The sequence below is a fragment of the Erythrolamprus reginae genome, chromosome 3, assembly GCF_031021105.1.
Source record: "Erythrolamprus reginae isolate rEryReg1 chromosome 3, rEryReg1.hap1, whole genome shotgun sequence".
Classification (NCBI taxonomy): domain Eukaryota; kingdom Metazoa; phylum Chordata; class Lepidosauria; order Squamata; family Dipsadidae; genus Erythrolamprus; species Erythrolamprus reginae.
Window position 1 is genome coordinate 234,206,481 of NC_091952.1, and position 12,098 is coordinate 234,218,578.

Here is a 12,098-nt window from a genome sequence, read left to right on the forward strand (position 1 = left end):
AATGAAATGCATATATGACATTTTCCCTTACAATTCACCTTTAAATATCATTCCCTACCATTTTTTTTCCTCTTTTATACACACAACCAAATAATTCAGTATAACAACCAGAGATTTTCCCACCTTTTCAATGGTAATAAAGGTCATAGGAAGTTTCAAGCTGAAAATATAGTCATTTGCAAACCATTTTTTTTAAAAATCTACAAGTCTTGGAAAGAAAGCCTACAGAATTTTAAGAGCTTTTTTTTTTCTTTTAATGCTGGAAAATTAAAATGAATCTTTTTTTTTAATTTCAATGCTGGGAAATTCAGCCTTCTTTTCACATTATGAAAACCATAGTGGTAATCTTATTCCATAAAACATTTATCTTTATTTATTTCAGCACTGACATATCCTGCCTTTAAAAGCTATTCTCAAGCATATCATAGATAATTTAATCACATTCTTTAAAATCATTATTTGTTTATTATATTTCCATCTTGCTTTCTCTTCAAGAGTGCTGATGATTTACATGGGATTCTTTCTTGATTTTATTTCCATAGCAACACAATGAAAGTTCCTGATCTGAATTTAGTGCCTGGACCAATGTCGCTCACTGAATCCCCAAAGCTTTAGGCAGACTAGAGCCTAGGTCTTTCTCCTCTTAATCCATTACTTTGATCACTTTCTCTGTTCTGACCCGGCCTCTTTCACAGAAGCAAAACATAGACTCTCCCCAAAGAAAACACATTTATTTATTTATTGGATTTGTATGCCACCCCTCTCCGGAGACTCGGGGCGGCTAACAACAGTAATAAAACAATGTACAATAATAATCCAATAAATACTAAAAATGATTAAAAAACCCATTAATATTAAAAAAACCCCAAACATACATACAGACATACCATACAGGAAATTGTAAAGGCCCAGGGGGAAAGAGCATCTCAATTTCCACCATGCCTGGTGGCAGAGGTGGGTTTTAAGTAGCTTACGAAAGGCAAGGAGGGTGGGGGCAATTCTAATGTCTGGGGGGAGTTGGTTCCAGAGGGTCGGGGCCACCACAGAGAAGGCTATTCCCCTGGGTCCCGCCAAGCGGCATTGTTTAGTTGATGGGACCCGGAGAAGACCCACTCTGTGGGACCTAACTGGTTGCTAGGATTCGTGCAGCAGAAGGCGGTCCCTGAGATAATCTGGTCCGGTGCCACGAAGGGCTTTATAGGATATAACCAACACTTTGAATTGTGACCGGAAACTGATCGGCAACCAATGCAGACTGCGGAGTGTTGGTGTAACATGGGCATATTTGGGAAAGCCCAGGATTGCTCTCGCAGCTGCATTCTGCACAATCTGAAGTTTACGAACACATCTTTATTTACACATTGGCAAGAGTCCTGCAAGGGGTTAACTGAAGCAATAGTCCTTGTCAGCTCCTTATGATAAATGCAAGGTTGTGATCTCCCATTTGGGAGGCTGCAAATTAAGTCAGTTCAAACAGAAAAATAGACAAACCTCAGTTCTGGCAAGGCAGTCTTTGTCACAAGAAACACACAAGGAACAAACTTTCCAGAAATGCAAGCGGTTATCTGGGACAACCAAACCACTCCCCTTTCTTCCTAATTGTTTCCCAGACAGGGAGGGGTCATGTTTGTTTTGCTTCCCGAGCAGCCTAATTGTCCTTGTTCACCTCTTCTATCTGCTCTGTGCATAGGAACATCTGGAACAGGCCCCAGCTGTTCCTCCTCCTCACTCATCTCTCATCTCTTACTCGAAAAGCAGCTGCCTCTCTGGCTGGGAAATGTCAGATGGCCATGGCTTTAATTTGCTGAGCAACCATCAGAGCCTTCCCCAGCCTCCAGAAACTGGCCCAAGTTCTTCCCCAACCTCCTCCTCCTCTGAGTTTGGTACCATCTTCTGGCAGCTGGCAGGTCACAGCATTCTTGCTGGCTTTTGGGCAAAAAGAAGAAAGTGTTTGTACTGAAGTTATCCACTTAGCTTCCATTGCCAATAATAGGTTTCAACCTGTTTTTTTTTCAATGTGTCCAACATCTTAATTAATATATCATTTTGGCTCTTAGGCTGAGAAAACATAATATCTGAGGTTTTTATGATCCTAGTCCATTGTAGAAGTTTGGCATTAGTAATTTCACCAAACTTGATTTTGTGCCCATGCATGGGACCCAGGGATGTAGCTGTTCTCCTGGTCAGGTGAATAAGGGGTTTTATGAAATCCAACTGCTATTTCATTTTATATTATACAGAAACATAGAAGATTGGTGACAGAAAAAGATCTCCTGGTCAATCTACTCTGCCCTTATACTTTTTCCTGTATTTTATCTTAGAATGGATATATGTTTATCCCAGGCATGTTTAAATTCAGTTACTGTAGATTTACCAACCACGTCTGCTGGAAGTTTGTTCCAAGGATCTACTACTCTTTCAGTAAAATAGTATTTTCTCATGTTCTCAGATTGTGTCCCCTTGTTCTTCTGTTCACTTTCTTATTAAAAACACTTCCCTCCTGAACTTAATTTAACCCTTTAACACATTTAAATGTTTCTATCATGTCCCCCCTTTTCCTTCTGTCCTCCAGGCTATACAGATTGAGTTCATTAAGTCTTTCCTGATACGTTTTATGCTTAAGAACTTCCACCATTTTTGTAGCCCGTCTTTGGACCCGTTCAATTTTGTCAATATCTTTTTGTAGGTGATATGTTCATCACACATCAGCCAAATGTTCAAACTGGATCTGGCATCCACCTATCAAATCCCAAGAACTGGTATGGATAGATATCAATGTTTAGTGGTGTTAAAGGTATTGTTGCAGTGTATACGCTGTTCTAACTAAAGCTGCCTTTTGCAATTGACTGATGGTGATTTTGTCAATGCCAAAGAAGTGTTGCCTGTAATTGTTTTGGAATTGTACCCAAAGTGCCTATGTTTTTTTTTTTGCCCTAGTCATTCTATTTCTATTTGCAGGTCTTTGTATTTTGATATCTTCTCCAGTCCTTTCACTTCTTTCATTATTGTCCACCTAACTAATATTACTATTGTTAAATAAGATTTTACTATGTTTAATGGATTTTAGTTTTAAATTAAATTTTAACTTCAATTTCTACTGTGTTGTGTTTATGTATTTATTTTTTATGTTGTAAGACACCTTGATTCTCTGGAGAAAGGTGGCCTAGAAATTGAAATAATAACAAACAAATAAATAAATAAATTGTAATATTATTTTATTGCAACCTGCTTACAGTAATGTGAAAGTCATGTGGGTGGCTGCATAAATTGAATAATCAATCAATCAATTAGTCAAATTAATTGATTGATTGATCTAACTAATTAACTAATTAATCAATCAATTGATTAGTCATAATCATCATACCCAGAGCAACCCAAATGAAATGAGTGCTTCGGAACTGCAAACATTAAGTAGGATTTCAGAAAAGCAACTATTGTAAAATAGATAAATAAAACTAAAATGTCAATTTCTGGTATAAATACATGTCATCCTCAATTTATGACCGCAATTGAACCCAAAATTCCTGTTGCTAAGCAAGACAATCATTAAGTAAATTTTGACACATTTTACAACCTTTCTTGCCACCGTTGTTAATCACTGCATTTGTTAATTCAGTAACAATATTGTTAAGTGAATCTGTTCTCCCCATTCAGACAGTCACAAAAGATGATCATACATTCCCGACTATCATAAATCTGAGTGGATTGCCAACCATCTGAACTTTGGTCATGTGAACCTGGAAATGTTACTATGGTTGTAAATGTGAAAAATGGTCAGAAGACACTTTTGTCAGGGCTGTTGTAACTTTGAATGGTCACTAAATGAACTGTTGTAAGTTACGTACTACCACACAAGAGTTCTTTAAATACATTAACTGCTTAAAATACTGTGAGTCTAGAAAAGAAAGCTAAAGAGGATCCTCTTTTCCTTCCTTCCAGCAGTTATTGAGATTTGCACAGTCCTTATCTAACTAGTAGTAGAATCGGCACAGAAAAAGCCTTGCCTATAGTATTTAAAATGTAATGCTTTTTGATGAAAGCCAGATGTAGAAATGGACAAGTATTATCCAAGTGCTAATAAGTTTATCACATTAGCAGGAAAAAAAAAGGAAACATAGAAACACAGAAGATTGATGGCAGAAAAAGACCTCATGGTCCATCTAGTCTGCCCTTATACTATTTCCTATATTTTATCTTAACATGGATATATGTTTATCCCAGGCATGTTTAAATTCAGTTACTGTGGATTTGCCAACCACGTCTGCTGGAAGTTTGTTCCAAGGATCTACTACTCTTTCAGTAAAATAATATTTTCTCACGTTGCTTCTTATCTTTCCTCCAACTAACCTCAGATTGTGACCCCTTGTTCTTGTGTTCACTTTCTTATTAAAAACACTTCCCTCCTGAACCTTATTTAAAGGTTTCCTTCTGTCCTCCAGACTATACAGATTGAGTTCATTAAGTGTTCCCTGATAAGTTTTATGCTTAAGACCTTCCACCATTTTTGTAGCCCGTCTTTGGAGCCATTCAATTTTATCAATTTTATCAATATCTTTTTGTAGGTGAGGTCTCCAGAATTGAACACAGTATTCCAAATGTGGTCTCACTAGCCCTATGTACAGCGTGATCACAATCTCCCTCTTCTTGCTTGTTATACCTTTAGCTATGCAGCCAAGCATTCTACTTGCTTTCCCTACCGCCTGACCTCACTGTTCACCCATTTTGAGACTGTCCGAAATCACTACCCCTTAAATCCTTCTCTTCTGAAATTTTTGCTAATACAGAACTGCCAATACAATACTCAGATTGAGGATTCCTTTTACCCAAGTGCATTATTTTACATTTGGAAACATTAAACTGTATTATTATGAACTGGTTTTACTTCATTATTACCAATTTACTGTGTGGGAAGAAAGAAAAGAAAAGAAAAGAAAGAAAGAAAGAAAATAGAGATTGAGTAAGAAAAGAGAGAAAAAGAAAATAGAGAGGCAGAAAAAGAAAGAAGGAAGGAAAGGAAAAGAAAAGAAAAAATGGGTAAATGTATTCTTCATGAATAAAGAAGTAATATTCAGGTCATGCATTGCACTATTAAAAACAGAAGAGCAGATATTGATTAAATGGCATACATGTTGAATTTCTTTGCCTGCTTTAATATTTCTGAAAAGGGATCTTTTCAGGAGGGAGGCGCCATCATAATGATTTTTTTTTATTAACAAAAGGATACAAATTAAACACTATTACATTCTTATGAGACGCCATGAAAGAACTCACGGAGTATGCATTATAGCTATGTAACACAATTTGATACATTTTTACGTTTACTTAAAATATGAAAAAAATGGAAGTCATCTAGTAGTGTCAATGGCTCCACTCAGGAAATTTTAGAGAGCTCACAGTGTCACTCTTCCCTTTTGTATGAATACTGAGAAATGATTGAATATAGAATAGTTGACAAATCTGAACCTAAATTAGACCAGTTTAGAGTTCATGGTCGTCTTCTACTGGCTAGTGTCAATTACATTTTGCTGTCATTCCGGAAAAAGTAAAATGACAGCCGGAGGGTGACAGCTGCTAAAAAAAAATATCAAAAAACCACCTGACACTATTGAAGAAAGAGAGTGTCTGATGTGAATTCTGAATACGCATAAATGGGATAAGAATGTTGTCATCACCTTTGGTGGAGATGTCAACTGTGTGTATTATGGCAGAGGTAGCACAATTCTTGGTGTCAAGACTTGGTGACACCTTCTGAGTTCATCTATAGAGATCAGAAGAACTTGCCCAATAAACGTTAAGAACCCTATATATTTAAATAGATACATATCTGGTGTCAAATCTTTCTTTTTCTTTTAAATGGATGTATGAGACATCGATATATGTTAAAATTAGACTGGCTTTCTTAAAATCTCCTTATTTTAATTTGTTCAACACTTTCTCTTATTTATCTATAATTTAAAATATTAGATATAAGGGAATGAGCTACTGAGAATATTTCTAGTTCATAATTCCAATACCGATCTACCGTATACCCGCCCGCCTTTTCCTTTCTTTTGTTCTCCTCTTCTTATCTTTCTTTTTTCTTTCTCTTTCTTTCTGTTTGTCTGCTTGTTTGTTTTGTCTGTTTCTGTTTACTGTTAAATGCATATTGTCTAGACCATAATTTGACATATAATTATTGTTTTTTAATCTTCCAATTACCCAATTCTCTTTTTTCCCTTGTATCTCAACATGTCTACACTGTTATTTGCAATTACATGTATTTATTGTATTTATCCTTGTAAATAAAAACTTTATATATATAAAAAATATAGAGATCAGGTTGACAAGCTTCCATGAAAATCAACTTCTCCATTTCATTAAAGATGCAGAGGCCAAAAGGCATAATTACAAAAGGTGGAGGATTGCTTCCAAGCAGTTTTGTTCCTGAAGAAGCCCAAGGAAAACACAACATGGTTTGGGTGGATGTTCTCAGAAGCAGTATAAAAATACTAATCTGAGAAAGATTAAGTAATAGAACAACATTGGTATCAGCCTTGCCTTCTCACTGTGTGTATATCCTCTTAACATCATTTCCCCTCTTAGATTTTCTTTTTAAAAAATTGTATCCTGATTTAGATTTCTGTACTAGGATTGGTGTGGTGGCTTAGAGGTGGAGCTCTCGCCTCACAATCAGGAGGCTGTGAGTTCAATCCTAGGTAGAGGCAGATATTACTTTCTCTTGGCACTCTGGGAATATATCCGCTGAACAAAACTTTGTATTGGGGGGGATGTAAAGATTTTTTTTTTATCATGTGTACAAAAAAAGGAATACCATTAATATTAAGTTATGTTACAATGTATTATTTTTGCAATTTCGGTATTCATAGTTTAACCAATGCTACCTCCTTAATATTTGACATCTCAACAAAAATAATTACTCCAATTTCTTATATAGTATCAAAAAGACTGTTAGCCAATATACATTTTGGGCTGTTCCTACTCTTAATCACATCTAATTAATTAGGCCATAATGCTTCAATTTTCTCAAAATCTCCTCCATATCAATTTTCATGTACTGTATACTTTAAATAATAAGTGCCCTTTAAATAAAAGAAAATAAAAAGAAATAAAACATTTTAAAAGGAGCAAAAAATTTTAATGACCCCCAACATCTTTAAATATCCTCCAAGAGAAAAGAACAACAATTTTGGGCAATTTGCTACAATATTAAAGCTTTCCGCTAATCGCCCCTTAGCCGATCAGTTGCTTCCACACCAATTATAGGCATTTCTGCTTCCGTAAGTAAAAAAGAAAAAAGAAAAATGATCCAGTTTAAATCTCTTTCTGCCTCTCCAAACTCACCAGCACATCGCTTAAGTGTTCTTCACCTTGCCAACACTTAGATCCATCCTCTTTCGAGATGTTACTGGTCTTCTTCAATCCCTGTGTTGCATAGTCTTCCATGGCTAGTGTCGGCCAGGCATGGCTGTCTGGGTGACCTCGCACCACTGCGAGACTAGGCCAGTTCATCTGGTGGGGCATGCCAGTCTAAAACCAGACCCCCCCCGGTAGTGTCTCCTACATCATCTCCCCTTCAGGGAGGATCAGGCCCAGTTCGGAAGAGCCGGGACCCCCGGACGGTGGGGATTCAGGGATTCCCTCATGAGAACGAGGGAGCCCCATGGTGCCACGGCCATTGACCCCACCCCTCTTCAAATCTTTGCATTGGTGACAAGAAGGGCATCTGACCATTCAGTTTCTCAGACTCCACCCCAACTAAACATGAGCCAGCAATGGGTAGCAGCGGCTAAAAATCACATCATGAGATGCATCAACAGAGGGATACACTCTAAGACTAGGGAGGTACTAATACCACTCTATAAAGCCCTAGTTAGACCAAACCTAGAGTACTGCATCCAATTTTGCTTCAGCACACTACAAAAAAGACACTAGAGAAAATGCAGAAGAGAGCAACCAGAATGATAAGGGGTCTAGAAACTAAAAAATACGAAGAAAGGTTACAGGGACTGGGCATGGATAGTCTAGGGAAGAGGAGGTCCAATGATAGCAGTCTACAAATACAGTGGTACCTCAAGATACGAACCCCTCGTCTTACGAACAACTGGTGATACGAACCCGGGATTCAGAAAAATTTTGCCTCTTCTTACAAACTTTTTTCGAGTTACGAACCGGCGTTCGGAGACTGCTGGGAAGCCGCGCGGCTGTTTTAAAAGGTGACAGCCGGGCGGCGGGGCTTCCCAGAAGCCTCCCGAACGCCGGTTCGTAACTCGAACAAAGTTCGTAAGAAGAGGCAAAATTTTGCTGAACCCCGGGTTCGGTTTGGGAGGTTGCTGGGAAGCCCCCCAGGCCGGCTATGACCTTTTAAAACACTCGCGCCGCTTCCCAGCTGTCTCCCGAAGCCAAACGCGGAAGTTCGGCTTTAGCGTTCGGCTTCAGGAGACAGCTGGGAAGCGGCGCGGGTGTTTTAAAAGGTCGTAGCTGGCCTGGGGGGCTTGCCAGCACCCCCCGAACCCCGAACCCGGGTTCGGGGGGGTGCTGGCAAGCCCCCCAGGCCGGCTGTCACCTTTTAAAACAGCTGTGCGGCTTCCCAGCAGTCGCCGAAAGCCGTTTTTTTGCGGGGGTTTTTTTGGTTGCACGGATTAATTGACTTTACATTGTTTCCTATGGGAAACAATGTTTCGTCTTACGAACCTTTCGTCTTACGAACCTCCTCCTTGCACTAATTAAGTTCGTATCATGAGGTATTACTGAGGAGCTGCCACAGAGAGGAGGGGGGGAGGACATGCTGTTTTCCATAGCACTAGAAGGTCAGACAAGGAGCAACAGTTGGAAGCTAACCAAGGAGAAATTCAACCTGGAAATAAGGAAGAACGTTTTGATGGTGAGAGCGATCAACCAGTGGAATGTCTTGCCTGCGGAGGTCGTAAACACTCTAATGCTAGAGACATTCAAGAAGAGATTTGTCTGCCATTTGTCTGGAGTGGCATAGGGTTCCTGCACTAGCAGGGGGGTGGACTAGATGACCTACAAAGTCCTTTCCCATTCTAATAATGAATAAATACATGATTTAGATTTCTGTACTAGGACTTTACTTCATGCCTCCACTAAGCCCAGGGAACGCTGAACTCATTCACAAAAATTTCATTCAAGTTCCAGGCTTAGAGAGAGCAAGATGCAATTTGTGGTTTAGCATACCCCTCCATTATGCTAAGCCCTATTAAGAATTGGGAACTTTTTTTTTTTAGGAAATGCTCATTGATTATGCAGCAGCTTATGTTGCTGGAGGCTGAGCGTGTCTTTTGTCAGTACCACAATGACCTGCTTTTGTGTGTGTGTGGGGGGGGGGGGGGTGAGGATTGGGAAGAGAAGTGGTGTCATTGTCTTAAAATGGAGACCAATTTGCCCTCCCATCAACTCAATTGCTATTCTTTTATTTCAAGCACCACAATGACAAGCAGTATTCTCTTCATCCCTACTGATTCTATTGCCAGTTTCTGATAGAAATGAGGTCATGCCTAGCTGAAGATATGGGAAGGAAAGGGGGGTGGAATCCATTTCGCCCACCACTTTTGTCTGTGCTTTTATGGCAAACTATCGCCATTATGGCATTATTAACACTCAAAGTTTGACACAATTCCAATCAGTTTAAGCCCTGGCCCACTTCAGGCCAGTGAGAGCCAGGAAGGGAAAAAAAATCAGGAACAAAATTTCAAAGGCTCAGCCCCTCATCAAAGAGGAGTTATTTCCAAGTTTGCAACTTCCTGGTCAATTCATTCATCAAACAGGGGCATCTTCAGGGGAATTGCTGATGATATATCTGCATCGGAATCAGTCAGATGATGGCTGGCATGTCAACTATTCAAGCCCTACTTCATTTGAATGCAGGTCCAATATTCACACATGCGCAAAAGAGACGATGCTCACATTGCAATGCTCTTTCTGCCAATTTTTTTTTGGTTGCGTCTGATTGCCGGTTGGTTGTTTTATCACTGGGCAGATAAATTATTGCCTTACCTGCCTTTTATGGCACAGTCTTCTCATCAGAGTCTGCAGTTTCCCCCACCTAAATTACATCCCAAGGAAGTGCATTATGTCTGAACTGCTGTCTTCAAGTGATTTTTAAGCCTAGGACCGATGCCACTGTGCAAGAGGTGTCCTCCTTTTTGAGAAAATGCATGCTGACATAATACATGCATACATTTTTTTTAATCCCAAGATTGGTTCCCTGCTCAACAGGACAAATAGAAGTTCCAGTTTTCCTATCCTTGGGCCAAGGGTATTCAAAATGAGCCATCTGCAGAGAGAGAACTGAATTTTACCTTTGTCACTTTTTAAACACACACTTTCTTCTTTTTTTAAAATATTTTTTATTATTTTCAAAAAAGACAGACAAAGACATACAACATTGAACATTTAAGGAGCTACCATTGCTCCACTTATCGTAGAAGTCTAACTAATACAAAATATAAAAACTCTAACTGTTACGAGATCTAAGCAGAAATGCCAATCTTGCAAAATACATTATCATTAAATTTAATTCCATATTTTTAAGATTAAAATTATTGATTAAATTTCTTTATGTTTTGAAAAATGATACACTTGTATATATATATGTATATATAAAAAACAATAAACAAATTATTGGTAGTACAAAAAGAAAACAAAATAAACACTTCTAGGTTAATTATCATATAAACTATTTAATTCTATCTTATAATTTTTCAAATAGTCATTTATTCTTATATATTTAATTTTTAGTACTATTTTTAACATTCCACCAATCATATACTTTATCCCATATTTTGTAAAATTCTGTTTCAGTTTGGTTATTCAAACGTTTAATCATCATGTCTAATTCTGCACATTCTATAATTTTTTTGAATACCTCCGTATCTCTCGGTATCGTCTTTTCTTTCCATTTCTGTGCAAATGCTATTCGTGCCGCCGTCAATATATGTATTATTAGATAGTAAATTTCTTTTTTATACTTTATATTTGAAATACCCAATAGGAAAAATTCAGGAGATTTTTTAATCTTCTCCTTAGTTATTTCATTTATCCAATTCTCTACTTTATTCCAAAATATTTTTGTCTCAGAACAGGTCCTTGGAATAAAGTAGAGAATTGGATAAATGAAATAACTAAGGAGAAGATATGTGCCAACTTCTTTTTTGCATTTCCAACAAATAGGCGATACAGATGGAAACATTTTAGAAATTCTATATGGTGGAAGGTGCCATCTATAAAACATCTTAATTTGATTTTCTTTAAAAGAGATTGATTTTGTTATTTTCCAATTATACTTCCATACCTTTTCCCAAGTATCTAAATCAATCTCTTTACCAAAATTTTTGCACCAACTGATCATATTATCTTTCAATATCCAACCTATCGTTCTATGATTTAATAAATATTTATAAACATTTCCAATTGTCTTTGTTTGACTTTGGAATAATAATTTGCTCAGTACATTATTTTCTTTTTTAAAAATATAAGTCTTTATGTCTATTTGGTATCTAGAACTAATCTGCATATAATGCCACCAATCTAAATCTATACCCAACTCGTATAACTCTTGCTTTGTTCTTAGTTTTAATTGGTTATCTAACAAGTCACTGTATTTCCAAATCTTACTTTTTCCTTTAAGATTCGGGTGTACAATAGCTTCAAAGGGTGAAACCCATTCTGGCATAACTAAAAAGTGATTTTTCTTTATTTCATTCCACACTTCTATTAATGCTTTTTTCTCCCTCTCCCTTTTATATTTTTGATCTTTAATTATCATTAATTTTTAATTATTATTAATTTTTCCCTTCTCTTTCAAAATCACATTTATATTTTTTCTCTCTTTTAGTATTAAATAGCTATGTGCTAGAATATTGGTTTCTTCCTTTCCGCCACCTGATCCCCCCTTTAAGGAGCCTAGGAACTCACTGAAATATTTTTCCACCTTCCCCCCCTTCTTTTTCTCTTTCTTTTCCATTTTCCTTTCCAATTAAACCAATAATTAATTACAATATTAATTGAATTGTACTGATATACTCAATTTCTTTCTTTTCTTTTTTTGTTTCATTTTCTTATTAAGAATATATAAGATC